At 47.0% G+C, this 18,278-nt stretch overlaps 1 protein-coding gene across 5 annotated transcripts in view; it reads right to left on the reverse strand.

Annotated features, from left to right (window-relative positions):
* Positions 1 to 17,878, reverse strand: part of LOC146822509 (uncharacterized) — a 125,428-nt gene extending 107,550 nt beyond the window's left edge. For 2 of the 5 annotated variants that reach the window (XM_085613625.1, XM_085613622.1), the window contains exon 1: positions 15,923 to 16,078. The gene's annotated coding sequence lies outside the window, so the exon portion shown is untranslated. Of the gene's footprint in view, positions 1 to 15,922; positions 16,079 to 16,125 lie in introns of those variants that run through there. The other 3 variants (XM_085613623.1, XM_085613624.1, XM_085613626.1) reach the window with 3 other exon arrangements.
* Positions 17,879 to 18,278: the final 400 nt, after the last annotated feature.

The raw sequence follows: 18,278 nt of genomic DNA on the forward strand, positions 1-18,278 counted from the left end.
TGGGGTAGTGATCGTCAGCAAGGTCACAGGAGAGGAACAAGTTTGGGCAGCTTCTGGTGCACGGTCAACCCAAAGCTAAAGAAGGGTCCTAGGTTCACATACCAGGGACAGGGGAACAGAGCAGCACATCTAAGAGAGCATGAAGAGAGAGCACTACACATCTGAGAGAGGATGGAGTGACAGTACCAGACCTGAGAGTGTGAGGAGGGACAGTGTAGGAAGACGACGACTACAGAGCCACACCAGGGACAGGACGAAGAGAGAGGACAAACAACCAAACATAAGATGGAGATATACCACACCACACCTGGGAAAAGGAATACAGCTGGATTTGGACTTTTAACAACACAGCACACCTAGAAGCAAATGGATAGGTATGGACAAAGTTAGAAGGTGAAGAGACCCAACAACATACACCAAGGAGAAGACAAGGAGATAGTAACCTCCTCCGCACCCGAAGATCATAAACTAAGAGAGAGAATGGACGAAGAGTGGACAAGCACGGGGCAACTCATCAAGAAGATAAGACAGGGCAAGACAACTCATCTAGGGCAGTATAAAGGGAAATGGCACCACACTGTGGGTGACACAGCAATACATAGACATCTTATAAATTGAGGCCCCTTGTTTGGTTTTTAGGTTGGACATTTATGGTAATTGAACCATCCGCTGCAAACATATGGTAACGTAAAAGGTCATTTGGGTCCTCCTCCTTCAGCCGCTGGCTTCTTTTGCTCTGAAACCTTTCGCCGTTGGTTTGAGACTCTCAATCCAATCTTGGCTCAGCCCACAGTACTTTCAAAAGTCTGCTGGCTGGGTGTGTACGTCTGCCTCCACTACAATGCACAAGAGACTATTTTATAGCTGATACCAGTCAACCAGCAGCCCAGTAGCAAGGGAAGAGAGCACCGGAAAAAAATATTTGCAATTTTCTGCAGCATTGACTTTTTAAAGGTTTAAGTAAGCACTGGCAAAGCCACCAAATGTAACAATTGTATGGATCCACGCGGCACACAAACAGCAGACATTCTAGTTTTGTCAATGCTGTTAACTTTGTGGCAGGAAGTGACAATAACGTTGACAGACCAGCTCTGGCACAATTTTAGCATTTGCTTCTTTTAGGTGATGTAACAAGAGTAAAGACAAAGTTTACAGTATTCAGTTCCCATTACACAAACCCGTTGAGCTGGCCCACGTGAGCTAAACCATGGGCAATGAAAATAATTCACTCCAACACAATGTTTTGTTAGGTGAAGCACAGTCTCTGGACAGTTAGGTCTCCATCAATTCCTGCAAACGTCACATTTATTATACAAAAGCCCTCTGGATTACAGAGCAGGTTTAGAGATATCTTTATTTAGCTGGGATTGAGACGTAGCTATAGCCAATAGCTCTGTGCCTTTAATGCAATTACATGCAGACGGTTTTGTGGACAGAAATCTTGACCACCAGAAACAAAATCAGGAAAACTTAAGCACCAACTACCCAAGTCATTTCAATTAACAAATCAATCACTTTCTATATTCAGCTTAGTCGGCTGTGGCTTTGTGGTGTGATCTACATGTAGGAACAGCACTCTAGTGCAGAGGTTCTTAACCTTTAGACTTCTGTGGATCCCCACTGCATCACTACTGGAAGCCAGGGGCCCAAGCGTCAGCAATTTGTAAGATTTGAACCTCAATACGAGAAAAAAATGTATACATCAAGCGCACACACACTGGTTGTTAAATATTTTATTTAATTCCCACACAAAAATATACCAAAATAGTAATTTAAATGGGGTAGTTGAAGATTTTCAAAAATTGGTTTTATTTCCTAAAAAATAAAAGGGTACACTAAACTTGCATATCCGTTTGTCTTTTTTGTTCTTAATGCATGCTCTTTATGTTGGGGCAAACTAGTGCTTCGACCAAGACCACCAATTGCCATACTAGATTTTGTCTGCTGGACCTGCGCTGCTCCCACAAATAAAGCTAAGAATATCTACTTCATTTTGAGGAACCAATTTCAATTTTTTAACATTTAAAGAGTTTTTGTATTCCATTTTAAATATATATTACACACACATATATATATATATATATATATATATATATATATATATATACACACACACATATATATATACACACACACACCCTTTATTATCTAATATTATTAAATTTTGAACACAGTCGTGGACTCCTGAGTAGGCGTTGTGGGCCCCATGTTAAGAAATTCTACTCTAATCCAAATGAGCTTGGTGAAAGCAGGCATCAAACACGTCACACAAATTGTGGTGGACAAGTGACAAGAGACGGGACACCATGCTAAAATCTACCGTCAATTACAGGTGGGCACCATTATAAAGATGTCATGATGAGAGCAGCACTTAGTCTTGCACAACTTCACTCTACAAATATGGGTTGTGCAATTACTGCTCCACCTGCACACGATGAAAAAGCACACAGCCAGGTTTACTGTCAAAGAGGATGAATGAGCACAGCTGCCAGGGTTTCGGATTGCTATGTGTGACATTTTCATAATTTCAGAGTAGTTATGAGTGACATTGCAACGACTATGAGTGACACTTTCTCTCGATCAAAATCAAGCAATAGGAAACAAATATCAGAGGCTGTATTATTTCATAATGACTTTTAGCTCACACTGACAAAAATCATTAAAAGTTGAGGAGCCTTCCGCCCAGGGTGCATCACGCTGCCAGCTACCTGTGAGTTCAGTGGCACCACAATCAGTGGCTCAAAGTCACACCGGCCCAAAACGAGTTAGTGCACAGATCTCGGTAACACGGACACAGGCAGCTCCGGATGACCGCTGCGTGCTTTTAAAAGCATTATAGTGAAGTGCAACTAGACGAATCAGGCACAGTAAGACTTACTTCTTTGTGAGGCGTCTGGCGAGCCAGTGCCTCAGCAACAGGCAAGTCCTGTGGCCGGTCCGCACTTATGGACTATGCCAAACCGGCAAGTAACGCCACGCCGCATTCTAGCTCACACACTGACTGCTGACCGTGCTCTGGGCTGAGGCCACCCACCCCTGCAGCCGCCGCGATCCGTGGTCCTCTCTCAGCCTGGCCACCAGGTGTGGGTCAGGTCAATCCAGTATTGGTATCAATTAATAAAGACCCCTGCTGTGCGAGGGGCTCTTCCAGGTTGCCCGCAGGAGGTACTTTCAGGAGTCCGTTGCTGGCAAGATCAGGGCGGTCGCCGGATCATAATTGCCACAATGCCATGATTGCAAACTTCATAAACTACCACCCGTTCACGCTGCAGCCGATTTGTTCATATTGAATGTGTGCCAAACGGTGTCGGGTGCGTGTACCGAGTTATATACATTGTAGCAGCTAGTAGAGCTGCCTGTGTGCAGATGGTCCAGCCCTTGAGCTGCCGGGAGCGGCGCTCTCTGCAGCTTTCTCAGTATGGTGCATTACAGCAGAGCTCCAGCCTCACAGAGGAGGCACTATAACACGTTATATTGTATTTCATCACGGACCACCGCAGTAAAATGCATTAGAAGATGGAGCCCTCAGTTTCCGGATGCAAAGACAACCCACCACAGTGCCCCTCAGCCTAGGTATGCAAACTAGGAGAGAAGAGAGGACATAGGGCCCTGATAAAGCACAGGCGTATACCATCGGAGCCCCTACCCCAGTGTTCCCAAAAGACGGAGCCATCAGGCTATATGGAAACAAGGTAAGAGAGAAGAGGGGGGACTGGACCCAGGTAGGGGACATGCCAGTACCACCAGAGTCATCAGCAGATCCCCACAGGATACAGTCATCAGGCAACATGGATACCACCTGTGAGAAACAAATAGGAACTGTGCCCTGATGGGAGACAATATAAGTAAAACAGTGGTTCTGCCACTCTAAAAAAAAAATCAAAGGAACGTTGGTAAATTAGGTCTCTTCAAGTAAATGAGAGCAATCAACAAATGAGAAAAAGAGGGGGGGGGGGGGGAGTACCATTTGTCCAAACCACAAAACGCAATACTCATAACTTATGTCCAACAATATTTTATCTGTTTCGAGAAGAATAGTGTATATTTATCATATTACATGTATTTTCATACACACAGAATCTCTTTTGACTTGCATTTAAGACTACAAAGTGCACATACATTGAAATATTTACATGTCACAAAAGCGTTCCACAGAATACATAAAAATACATTACATAGAAAAATTATATTTGAACACAGTGCGAAAAGAAAGGAAAAAAGAATATCAGCCCAGTATGAGATTACTCTAGTAATTAATTTGATATCCTGGGTGATCAGCTACACTTGTCATTAAAGCGTTGACGTTTCGACCCCTGAATGATCGCGATAATTAAACCGTCGTGATGGGGTCTTCCTCGAGACTAGCTGCAAAAATCTGTGTGTTGCCTTTATGGGATTTCTGAAGGGCACTGCAATCCTACTCATGTGGCATGTATATTCTTCCCGGGTAATTCAGGTAAACATTCCTCCGGCGTCGAGCGCACGGGGCTCCGAGTGGATGAGAAGATCATCTGATCTCCCATTTAGCCAGATGTGAAATTCCTCTAAGGTGGCTGCGTCCCCTGTCCAAATTAGGAGGACATCGTCGATATACCTCATCACAGAGTAAGGTTCTCTGTGAAAGGGTTATCGACATTGTAGATGTTCTTTTCCTCATAGCTGTCCATGTACAGGTTCGCTATATCTGGAGTGAACCCAGCTCCCATGGCAACACCCTTTGTCTGGAAAAAGAACTCTTTCTGAAAAATGAAAAAGTTTTTGGTCATTGCTATTTCTAACAAAGAAATAATAAAAGAGGTGGGTACTCTGTGTGGTCTATCTCTGCGCTCAAGTACCTCGTGTGCTGCATCTAGAGCTTCTCTTTGTGGGATGCTTGTATAAAGAGAGGCCACATCCATAGTTGCTAGTATCTGTCTCTCTCTGTCATAAGGATGTCCTTCGACCCAGTTAATCACTTCCATCGTGTCAAGGATGTATGATCGAGTCCTGGAAACCCAAGGCTGCAGAAAGATGTCCACATATCTGCAGAGGGGTTCCAAGATCGACCTACATCCGGACACGATGGGTCTCCCTGGTGGTTTATCTTTGTTCTTATGAACCTTGGGGAGGGTGTAAATTGTGGGGATCCTAGGTTCTTTTTGATTGAAATAGCCATACTCAAGTTGGCTTAGATAACCCTCTTCTAGATCATGTGCAGTTAGTGTCTGTATCAGTTTGGAGACCTACTTTGTCGGGTCGCCCCTGATTTTCTGGTAGTTATCAGCGACTTGTAATTGTGTCACTATCTCAGCATCATAATCCTCTTTGTCCTGAATCACAACAGATCCACCCTTATCAGCTGGTTTAACTACCACATTCGTATTACTCCTGAGTGTATCTAAACTTAATCTCTCATGTCTGCTGATGTTGTGTTTAATATACTTCTTTTTGTCATAGAGTTTCAGGACATCCTGTAGTACTACTTGTTCAAATGCAAGAATTTTGTTTGACATCAGGTGCGAGGGGGGCGAGAAAGTAGAGGGTGTACGTAGTGGAGTCGCTGGACATCTGTTGATACTTATTGGACTAGCATGTTTGTAAAAATAATGTTTCAAACGTATTTTCCGAAATAAACGGTACAAATCTATTTTTGTCCCAAAGCTGTTGCTGGGTGCAGTTGGTACATAGCTTAATCCTTTAGAAAGAACTGATAAGTTCAGTAGGAGAAAGAGTGTTTAGATAAATTAATCACAGGGTTGGTGTGTTCACTCTCTTGATTGAGGCTAGTTATGTCATTTACCAACGGTGTGTTTGCCTCCTGGTCTGGATCTCTCCATGTGTCTGGGGGTAAAATCTCTCCAATCTCCTGCCTCTCCCTCGGCCCCTGTTCCAACTCCTGCTGCTCTGTCCCCTGTCTTGGCTGCTTGTCCATTCCTGTGGTTGACCCCCGCCCCTGTGCGTTGTCCATCTGGGGTCCCCTAAAAAGGACCTGATATTAGTTCAGGGTAGGTAATCTCTTGTTGGTTTTGTCCCTGGTAGCTAGGGCCCGCGTTAGACTGCTGGCGGCTACCTGACGGTCCGCGGTTGTCGTAGTCACTATCAGATCCGCTTGAGTAAGAGGACTCTGAAAAAGTCTTATATTTACGGCCCCCTTGTCTGCCTCTGTTTAGGTAGTGGCCTTGAGAATCTTTTTGGTAATATTCGTCTGAAGTGTAAGGATAGGTGACTTTCTTATCGTATGTACGTAAATCTTTAGCTAGTTTATCTAGTTTCTTGTTTAACGTGACTGTATTGAACTCTGTAATTGTCTTATCTAGTCTTTCAAGTGCTTCTTTTCCGTTGACAAGTGCCCTATCGTCTACTATTTCTTTTCTCACATCTTCTATCTCTTTCATCAATTTTTTCATGTATTCAAGGGCCGTTTCAACTCCAAGCACCATCCAGTGCCTGGAGCAGTTATTGGCCACAAAGCTGAAGTTCTCGCGAAACTTAGGAAACTCTATAAAAATTGCGGGCTCATTTCTTACTTGTAATCCTAAAGGAATAATATTAGCCTGAAGATATTTTGTTAAGAGATGACCATGTAGCCTTGTTCTTATTAGTTTTTTCTCTAACCTTTCAAGTTTGGTGAGTTTCTCATTTATTGTATTATCTATTGGCGTTACTGTTACTCCTAAAAAGGATGTCTCTTCTTGCCCTTGTATAAGTCTGGCAATGTATTCTTCACTATATGCAAGGGTGTCTGACATTGCACATTAGTATATAACAAATTTTGGGAGAGAACCCTCCCAGACCAGCGATACAAAGCAATGGGATAGCCCAGTCTAGTGCAGAACCTGGGGATTGACAGTATAAGTAAAACAGTGGTTCTGCCACTCTAAAAAAACATAAATCAAAGGAACTTTGGTAAATTATGTCTCCAAGTAAATGAGTGCAATCAACAAATGAGAAAAAGAGGGCGAGTACTTTTTGTCCAAACCACAAAACGCAATACTCATAACTTATGTCCAACAATATTTTATCTGTTTTGAGAAGATTAGTGTATATTTATCATATTACATGTATTTTCATACACACAGAATCTCTCTTTTGACTTGCATTTAAGACTACAAAGTGCACATACATTGAAATATCTACATGTCACAAAAACGTTCCACAGAATACATAAACATACATTACATAGAAAAATTATATTTGAACACAGTGTGAAAAGAAAGGAAAAAAGAATATCAGCCCAGTATGAGATTACTCTAGTAATTAATTTGATATCCTGGGTGATCAGCTACACTTGTCATTAAAGTCAACCTCTACTTTCTCGCCCCCCTTGCATCTGGTGTCACACAAAATTCTTGCATTTGAACAAGTAGTACTACAGGATGTCCTGAAACAACTCTATGACAAAAAGAAGTATATTAAACACATCAGCAGAGATGAGAGATTATGTTTAAATACACTCAGGAGTAATACGAATGTGGTAGTTAAAACAGCTGATAAGTGTGGATCTATTGTGATTCAGGACAAAGAGGATTATGTTGCTGAGATAGTGACACAATTACAAGTCGCTGATAACTACCAGAAATCAGGGGCGACCCCACAAAGGAGGTCTCCAAACTGATACAAACACTAACTGCACATGGACTAGAAGAGGGTTATCTAAGCCAACTTGAGTATGGCTATTTCAATCAAAAAGAACCTAGGATCCCCACAATTTACACCCTCCCCAAGGCTCATAAGAACAAAGATAAACCACCAGGGAGACCCATCATGTCCGGATGTGGGTCGATCTTGGAACCCCTCTGCAGATATGTGGACATCTTTCTGCAGCCTTGGGTTTCCAGGACTCGATCATACATCCGTGACACGATGGAAGTGATTAACTGGGTCGAAGGACATGCTTATGACAGAGAGAGACAGATACTAGCAACTATGGATATGGCCTCTCTTTATACGAGCATCCCACAAAGAGAAGCTCTAGATGCAGCACACGAGGTACTTGAGCGCAGAGATAGACCACACAGAGTACCCACCTCTTTTATTATTTCTTTGTTAGAAATAGCAATGACCAAAAACATTTTCATTTTTCAGAAAGAGTTCTTTTTCCAGACAAAGGGTGTTGCCATGGGTGCTGGGTTCACTCCAGATATAGCGAACCTGTACATGGACAGCTATGAGGAAAAGAACATCTACAATGTCGATAACCCTTTCACAGAGATCCTTACTCTGTGGAAGAGGTATATCGACGATGTCCTCCTAATTTGAACAGGGGACGCAGCCACCTTAGAGGAATTTCGCATCTGGCTAAATGGGAGATCAGATGATCTTCTCATCCACTCGGAGCCCCGTGCGCTGGACGCCGGAGGAATGTTTACCTGAATTACCCGGGAAGAATATACATGGCACATGAGTAGGATTGCAGTGCCCTTCAGAAATCCCATAAAGGCAACACACAGATTTTTGCAGCTAGTCTCGAGGAAGACCCCATCACGACGGTTTAATTATCGCGATCATTCAGGGGTCGAAACGTCAACGCTTTAATGACAAGTGTAGCTGATCACCCAGGATATCAAATTAATTACTAGAGTAATCTCATACTGGGCTGAGATTCTTTTTTCCTTTCTTTTCGCACTGTGTTCAAATATAATTTTTCTATGTAATGTATGTTTATGTATTCTGTGGAACGTTTTTGTGACATGTAAATATTTTAATGTATGTGCACTTTGTAGTCTTAAATGCAAGTCAAAAGAGATTCTGTGTGTATGAAAATACATGTAATATGATAAATATACACTATTCTTCTCAAAACAGATAAAATATTGTTGGACATAAGTTAGGAGTATTGCGTTTTGGACAAAAGGTACTCCCCCTCTTTTTCTCATTTGTTGATTGCTCTCATTTACTTGAAGAGATAATTTACCAAAGTTTCTTTGATTTTTTAGAGTGGCAGAACCACTGTTTACTTATACTGTCAATCCCCAGGTTCTGCACTAGACTGGGCTACCCCATTGCTTTATACTGATGGGAGACCAGCCTGTACCACTGGAGCCAACAGCACACAGTCCCACAAGATTGAGACACCAGTCTCCGGAGGCAAGATATGAGGGAAGAAAGGGGCATGACTCTGATAACATAACGTGCATATGTAAAGAGCAACTTCACCCAGAAGGGCCTCTAGCCACTGAATACCATGTTTATTGTTACCCAACTCAATGGTACTCATTGTATCGACCTCAGGATGAAAGGCTGAGTGGGTCCGCCTGGATTTAAACCTGTGATCATGAGGTCAAACACAGGCCCCTACAGTGGACGCATTAGTCCACGAAAGCACCAGACCTAGAGCGCAAAGGCCGGAAGCACCAGGGTCTCCACAACAGTGCCCTACAGGATGGAGCTAGGGCTGGACTGTTCTCATAAGGAACAGGGTCAAGACTGATTTGCATATACCTGGCTCTGAACTGGGGGTGGCGGGGGTGAGTGAGCAAAAGAACGATGATGAATTCAACCCAGATATGTGACTGAGGTGAGTGTCTGAAAACTTTCAGCGCTCCGCCCATCATCTCCTTTTGTTTGCTTTGCTCGCCCTAAGTTTGCAGGGTATGCCCAGACGTGGGTCTCTTGCTCACTTTGCCACTGGATTCACGCTAGACTGGCTGATGAGGAGTGTTATTCTGAAACCCTTCCCAGGATGCTTGTTTGTGGTCCAGGAAAGACATGGCTTGGCAGTTTGGGCTGGACTGTTCCCATGAGGCACAGGGTCAAGCCTGATTTGCATATAGCTGGGTCTGAACTGAGGTGGCGAAGTGAGCTAAAGAATGATGATGGATTCAGCCCAGATCTGTGACTGGGGTTGAGTGTCTGAAAGGTCTCAGTGCTCCGTCCATCATCTCCTTGCGTTTGCCATCATACTATGGATAAAGGCGGGGAGAGAAGTGAGGTGTCATGATTGATGGGGCACACATATCTGCACCACCAGTGACCCTGCATAGTGCATCTCAGGATGGAGTTACTGATCTGGTTTGGTAGAACACAGGAAATAGGACCCTGACAGAGCAGAGAGAGAGGCTCACATGATGGTTCCGTCTTTCTAAGGATACAGGGTATGAGACAAGAGCAGGCACAAGGCTCAGACAGTAAATGCACAAGCCCAACAGGATGGAGACATCATACGATGAATACAAGCTGCTAGAGGAGAGAGAGGATTGTAGGCCCCTGATGGAGCACACATGCCTGTACCACCAGAGCCCCACAGGGTGGAGCCATCACACTATCGACATGAGGTAGGAGGTGACAAGGACTCTACACCACGTAAGCTTCCAGCACAGGCCATCGGGTCTGTATAAAGGGGGTGACAGAAGAGGGGGGTCATGACTGAAAGGGCCCCCACACACAGCCCCTCAGGGTGGAGCCATCATACAATTGATTTGAGGTGAGAGATGGGACGGACCCTACACCACCAAAGCTCGCAGCACAGGGCCATCCGTGTCTGTATAGAGGGGGTGATACAAGAGATGATCCATGACTGACAGGGCCCCCACACACAGCCCTACAAGGTGGGGAGGTCATCATACTATCAATATGAGGTATGAGGTGAGAGAGAGGAAAGGCCCCTACACCACCTAAGCTCTCAGTACAGGGCCATCAGTCTCTGAATAGAGGAGGTGATACAAGAGAGGTGTCATAACTCTGACAGGGCCCCAGCACACAATCCCACAGGGGGGAGTAATCCTACTATTGGTATGAGGTACGAGGTGAGAGATGGGACGGGACCCTACACCACCAAAGCTCGCAGCACAGGGCCATCCGTGTCTGTATAGAGGGGGAGATGATTCATGACTCTGACAGGGTCCCCGCACACAGCCCCATAAGGTGGGGAGTCATCATACTATTGATATGAGGTATGAGGAGAGAGGAGGGGACAGGATCCCTACACCACCAAAGCTCCCAGCACAGGGCCACCAGTGTCTGGATACAGCTACAAGATAAGCGAGATCGTAGGACTCTGACAGAGCCCCCAACACACAACTCAAGAGGGTGGAGACATCAGAGTCTGGATAGAGGGGGTGAGAGGAGACAGGACTAACAGGGTCCCAGCACACAACACCACAGGGGGGGGGGGGGGGGGGGATCTTCATTCTATGGATACCGGGAGAGAGAGGAGTCATGACTGACAGGGCCCCCAGCACACAGCCCCACAGATAAAGGGGGTGGGAGGAGATAGGGCTCTGACTGGCCCCAGCACACAACCCCACTGGGTGGAGTCATCATTCTATGGATACAGGAGAAAGAGGGGTCACAACTTTGAAAGGGCCCCAGCACACAGCCCCACAGGGTGGGGCCTTCGTTCTATGGATACAGGAGGGTGAGAAGGGTCATGACTGACATGGCCCCAGCACACAGCCCCAGAGAGTGACAGAGTGGGGTTATCAGTCTCTGGATACAGGGGTTGAGAGGGATCATGACTAACAGGCCCCGAGCACACAGCTCAACAGGGTGGGGTCATCAGTCTCAGGATACGGGGGTGAGAGGGGTCATGACCCTGACAAGGCCCCCAGCACACATCCCCACAGAGTGGGGTCATCAGTCTCTAGATACAAGGGGTGGAAGGGGTCGTGTCCCTGACAGGGCCCCCAGCACACATCCCCACAGGGTGAGGGTCATCAGTCTCTGGATACAGGGGGGTGAGAGGGGTCGTGACCCTGACAGGGCCCTAGCATACAGCCCCACAGGGTGGGGTAATCAGTCTCTGGATCAGGGATGTGGAATTCCTATAGCCCGACGCCCAGGATTTGGGGTCAAGGGCAACAAGTTTTAATGTCCATTTTGTCTTTGGGACAGCACAAACCCTTTAGCTGCCAGTTTACAATACCACATTATGGATCAAGGAAGGGCATTGCAGTTAAGGTAATATGTGTGTCCATGTGTTAACACTGTTCAAACTTGTATTTATGGTTCATTAATGCAAAGCCTTTATTATTAGGGTGAGCACTAAAAGTAAATGTTGTCAGCTCTGCCTGCACTACTGACGATGGTTCCAATATAAACATGTACACACGTTTTCAAAGTTTAGTAATATGAGGCTATGTATAATGCTCCCAGAATGCTCTCTGATTATATGCAAATATTTGCAGAAGCTTGAAAGCAACAGTGATGATTCTTTGCTTTCAAAATAAAATGTTCACAAAAAAATGCAAGTAGGAAAAAATATTTTGCTAAACTACTGTAAGATTTTAGGTACCATATCTTTGCAGCATCATTTAGTAGCATGTTGTTGTATGCTTGTCTTTCCCAAAAATATTCATAATGGAAAATCAGTGTAACCAGTTAAAATACGATTGTGGGAAACAAAAATAAACACGCATTGGCAAAGCCAGTAGGTCTGTAATTGGTGGTCAGGCTTTTGGTTTTGTAAAACCTTATCTGTGTGGGAGCTGCAGGGCCCTCGCCATTCTAACAAGCATTGGCAAAAGCAAAAAAAAAAACTGTTTTTGGTCTCAAAAAGCAGACATTGCCACAGCAGTTCCAGGCACTGAACAAAACTTTGTGTGCCAATATGCTCCTTGTAATAGAGCAGAATACTGTCACTCACAGTGGAGAGAGAGAGAGAGAGAGAGAGAGAAAATTGTACTAAACACAAAAGATCATGGTTAACACCAGGCCTAATTATCTAAGAAATTCTCCAATGTGCATCCATGGTATATATCCATGCGTTACGTGCATATATACAGTCTCAGTGAATTCACCAGAATTTACAGAAGTAGGCCAAGAAATAGTACTCCTAGAAAATATTTGTGAACTGCATTTTAGCATGAGCAAATGTGCTTGTGTAGATTTGCTCATGTGAAAATCTGAATGTTTCAAGTTTACTTTTCCTCCAACCAATTTTTTCCCAACCCTGAAAGAACGGTGATGGATTAAACCCAGATCAGTTGACTGGGGGTGAGTGCTTGCAATGTTCAACACTCCGTCCATCATTTCCTTTGGTTTTTACTTTGTTCGCAATAAGCTGGCAGGGTATGCTCAGACGTGAGTCCCTTGCTCACTTTGCCACTGGATTCAAGCAAGCCTGGCTGAAGACGGCTGAAATGCCAGAAACCGGTCCTAGGAAGCTTGTTTCCGGTCCAGGGAAGACATGGCTTGGCAGTTCGGGCTGGACTGTTCCCATGAGGCACAGGGTCAGACTGATTTGCATATGGCCATGTCTGAACTGGGGTGGCAGAGTGGGCTAAAGAACGGTGATGGATTAAACCCAGATCAGTTGACTGGGGGTGAGTGCTTGCAATGTTCAACACTCCGTCCATCATTTCCTTTGGTTTTGCTTTGTTCGCCATAAGTTGGTAGGATATGCTCAGACGTGAGTCCCTTGCTCACTTTGCCACTGGATTCAAGCAAGCCTGGCTGAAGACGGCTGAAATGCCAGAAACCGGTCCTAGGAAGCTTGTTTCCGGTCTAGGGAAGACATGGCTTGGCAGTTCGGGCTGGACTGTTCCCATGAGGCACAGGGTCAGACTGATTTGCATATGGCCATGTCTGAACTGGGGTGGCAGAGTGGGCTAAAGAACGGTGATGGATTAAACCCAGATCAGTTGACTGGGGGTGAGTGCTTGCGATGTTCAACACTCCGTCCATCATTTCCTTTGGTTTTGCAAAGTTTTATGTCTGCCACTGCCAGGAGTAAGTTTCCAACCTTTTTCAGTATGGGAAAAGATTAGAAAAGAGTTGGTGAAAACCCTTAAAACATGCAAGTTAGTAGGTTTGCACAGACTCAAAAGGGCATTCCAACCCTTAAACTATTGCTTACCACTACCTTCAGCCCCAGTATGTAGACCTGCAGAAACGTAGCAACATAAGGGAATTGCTAGTATTCAAACCCTACTATGGTACTAGCCCTGGCATAATTAGAGAGGCTTTATCAGAACTCTTGCTTAATGAGATTGCTGACGTAATTTGCCGCCACATTATATGGCACAAAAGGGACAAGTGGATTTTGTTACAGGACAAGTAGATTTATGAAGCAACCTGCCCCATGGACAAGTAGATATTTTATTAAATTCCACACCCCTGCTGGATACAGGGGTTGACAGGGGTCATGACTGACAGGCCCCCAGCACACAGCCCCATAGGGTGAGGTCTTCAATCTGTGTATACAGGGGGTGAGAGGGGTCGTGACTGACAGACCCCCAGCACAAATCCCCACAGGGTGGTGTCATCAGTCTCTGGATACATGGGGTGAGAGGGGTCGTGACTGACAGGCCCCCAGCACAAATCCCCACAGGGTGGGGTCATCAGTCTCTAGATACATGGGGTGAGAGGGGTCATGACCCTGAGAGTGCCCCCAGCACACAGCCCCACAGGGTGGGGTCATCACTCTCTGGATACAGGGGGTGAGAGGGGTCGTGACCCTGGCAGGGCCCCCAGCTCAACAGGGTGGGGTCATCACTCTCTGGATACAGGGGGTGAGAGGGGTCGTGACCTTGACATGCCCCCAGCACACGGCCCCACAGAGTGGGGTCATCACTCTCTGGATACAGGGGTGAGAGGGGTCGTGACCCTGACTGGGCCCCCAGCACACAGCCCCAAAGGGTGGGGTCATCAGTCTCTGGATACAGGGGGTGAGAGGGGTCGTGACCCTGACAGGGCCTCCAGCACACAGCCCCACAGGGTGTGGTCATCAGTCTATGGATACAGGGAGTTAGAGGGGTTGTGACCCTGACAGGGCCTCCAGCACACATCCCCACAGGGTGGGGTCCTCAGTCTCTGGATACATGGGGTGAGAGGGGTCATGACTGATAGGGCCCCAGCACACACCCCCCCAGCACACACCCCCACAGAGTGTGGTCATCAGTCTCTGGATACATGGGTGAGAGGGGTCGTGACTGACAGGCCCCCAGCACACAGCCCCACAGAGTGGGGTCTTCAGTCTCTGGATACAGGGGTGAGAGGGGTCGTGACGCTGACAAGGCCCCCAGCACACAGCCCAACAGAGTGGGGTAATCAGTATCTGGATATAGGGGTGAAAGGGGGTCATGACTGATAGGGCCCCAGCACACACCCCCACAGAGTGTGGTCATCAGCCTCTGGATATATGGGTGAGAGGGGTCGTGACTGACAGGCCCCCAGCACACAGCCTCACAGAGTGGGGTCATCAGTCTCTGGATACAGGGGTGAGAGGGGTCGTGACCCTGACGAAGCCCCCAGCACACAGCCCAACAGAGTGGGGTAATCAGTATCTGGATATAGGGGTGAGAGGGGTCATGATTGATAGGGCCCCAGCACACAGCCCCACATAGTGGGGTCATCAGTGTCTGGATACATGGGGTGAGAGGGGTTGTGACCCTGACAGGGCCCCCAGCACACAGCCCCACAGGGTAGGGTCATCAGTCTCTGGATACGGGGGTGAGAGGGGTCGTGACCCTGACAGGGCCCCCACCACACAGCCCCACAGGGTGTGGTCATCAGTCTATGGATACAGGGAGTTAGAGGGGTCGTGACCCTGACAGGGCCCCCAGCACACAGCTCAACAGGGTGGGGTCATCAGTCTCTGGATACAGGGGTCGTGACTGACAGGCCCCCAGCACACATCCCCACAGGGTGGGGTCATCAGTCTCTGGATACAGGGGGTGAGAGGGGTCGTGACTGACTGGGACCCCATCCCCCACAGGGTGGGGTCATCAGTCTCTGGATACAGGGGTCATGACTGACAGGGCTCCAGCACACAGCCCCACAGAGTGGGGTAATCAGTCTCTGGATACAGGGTGTGAGAGGGGTCGTGACCCTAACAGGTCCCCCAGCACACAGCCCCAAGAGTGGGGTCATCAATCTCTGGATACAGGAATGAGAGGGGTCATGACTGATAGGGCCCCAACACACACCCCCACAGAGTGGAGCCAAGACTAACTCCGCCCAGAGCCCCCACTCTCCTGCCAGCTCCGGGCGGGGCCGCTCTTACCTCCAGAGCCCCAGACTCGGGAAACCCTCTACCTCTGCTCTGCTTTCCAGGCTCCAGAGCACTTCAAACCTTGAAGGGGCGGGCGACCAATCAGAAGCCGACTTGAGCTGATTGACAGGCTAGGACGGTGATATTATTGGGGTCTTGTCTTATTATTGGGCTGCCCCACCTCATCTATCCTACAATTGGTTAGAAGAAAATACCTCACCCGGAAGTGGATTCGCCGTCAGAGGTGGTGCCCCAGGAGCTCAAGACCGTCCGGTATTCGGGCCCTTCCGGGGGCGAGCGGTTGATCCTGGGGGCGGAGGATGAGGCAGGGGTCGGGGCTCTGAGCCCTGGGAGCGGGGGCTCCTCGTCTCATTTCTCCGAGTACCGCCCCAGCCGTGTGTTCACGGTTGAAGATGCGGCGGAGCCCGGACGAGCCTCGAGTAGATGTCTCTCTGTTTTAGACCCGGCCGGCCTGTGCCAGGCGTCCCTCGGGCTCACCGTGCCGCTCCAGAGCGCGTTATTTGTATGTTGTGTTTACATTGCAGGCTGTTGAGGGGGGAGGGGATACTGGCTTAAGTGAGTCTCCTCGTTGTTCTACCGGTTCGCGCCGACTCTAAAGCCCAGTTTCTCTGCCCGGCCGGTTTTGGCTTCTGAAACACTGGTCTTCTAGCCAGGGGCCACCGTAGCTTGGACAGACTGACGGGAGACAACCCCAAAGGGTCACCTAGGCTCCAAGCGTGTAGGCGATGAGGCCCACCATGGACTCCAGCTATTGAAGTAGCAATAAGCGGTGCCAGACCCTTAGCCGACCAGGGACCTCTCTGCAATACTGCGGAAAGCAGGCACCGAGAACCGGACACCGGAAGTAACCGGCGGCACCCCCTGCCGTGGAGAGGAAGTGGTCCGTAGGCTGCGCTGCAGACTTTGGTGCTGAAAACCAGGGTTCGAGCCTCGAGGTCGCGTCCACATCCTGTGATTCTGGGCAAATCACTTTATCTCCCTGTGCCTAAATATGGAATGTAAATACGGTGCTCATGTACAGCGCTCCAATACCTTCGGGTCGAGTTCGCGCTATATAAAAGATGCAACCAAAATAAATGCCTGGCTTTTTACCGGTCTTTGGACGTCCTGGGTGGTGTTGGGCGGTACGTCAGATGTCCGCCCGCCTAGGTTCTTTGGAGTTGTAGTTCTCCCGCGCTGAGGCCGGAGTCCACCTTCCAGACAAACCACCTGGGACATTTTTTTTATCTCGTTCACCTTCTTCCGGAGTCTCTGTGTCGCTCCTCTCCTTCAAGAGTTGTCCTGGTATCATCAGAATCTCACAGGTTTACAGCGATTAAGGATTCCTCTGGGAAACTTGACCTCAGCGTGCTTTCTTCACCTAAGAGGGAGTACTGGGCAATGTTAGCATACTTTGCAACATACTGTTCTCCAATGAGCTAAACCGCCATCTCTCTCCCAAAGGCGTGATCTCAAATGCAGTGCATCCAGGGAAAATGATGTACTCCTGCATCCATCGCAGCTGGTGGCTGTATACCCTGCTTTTCACCTTGGCCAGGCCATTCACCAAATCCATGCAGCAGGGTGCAGCAACCTCTGTATACTGTGCCATTGTGCAGTTCGGGTCACTAAATCTTCCACGGACGGAATGATTTCTCAGTCACACGCACATACACACATCACACGCTGGTGGGGCCCATAACACCAACATTCATTCCCTTAAACTATCCGTGCCTACAGAGGGATATCCAATCCCGAACTACAACTATGTTTACTTGGATAGAGGAAAACCACTTTACTGAATTACCCTAACAGTTCCTCCATCCGGAGGCCAATTGGATCATTTAGTTGATTTAGAATTTGATGACTCTTTAATTCTCATATTAATCAATAAAACATTTCAAGAAATAATCACCCGACACAGTTCTTCAAATAATGATTTTCTTTATCTAATTAAAATGCAGGTTAAAACCTAATAATGCCATATTATCTTTTGTCATATTTACCTATTCTGGCTAATCGTCGTTTTCTAAGTCAGAACTGGTCCTCAGAAAGTTCATCAGAGTTCTAAAGTCCTCGTCCTCTTCCGTCAGCATAAGGATCTCTAGCGAAGAGCAGCATAGAGTGTCGCATGGGGTAGCATGGTAGAGTAGCAGCGATAACTTCCCTCTCTAGACTACTAAAATTTACATATAACAGTAACTTTTTCTTTATTCCCAGGTCACGGATTGGTTGAATTCAACTACGTCTCAATACATTTAAGAAACATTCTCAAATTTTCACATGTGGATGAAGATCAATTTTAGGCGTATGGGAAAGGCTGTCCTAGGTCAAGAAAGTATCAGTCTATTGTAAATAGGTGGCTTTT

Source organism: Triturus cristatus, chromosome 6, assembly GCF_964204655.1.
Source record: "Triturus cristatus chromosome 6, aTriCri1.1, whole genome shotgun sequence".
Classification (NCBI taxonomy): domain Eukaryota; kingdom Metazoa; phylum Chordata; class Amphibia; order Caudata; family Salamandridae; genus Triturus; species Triturus cristatus.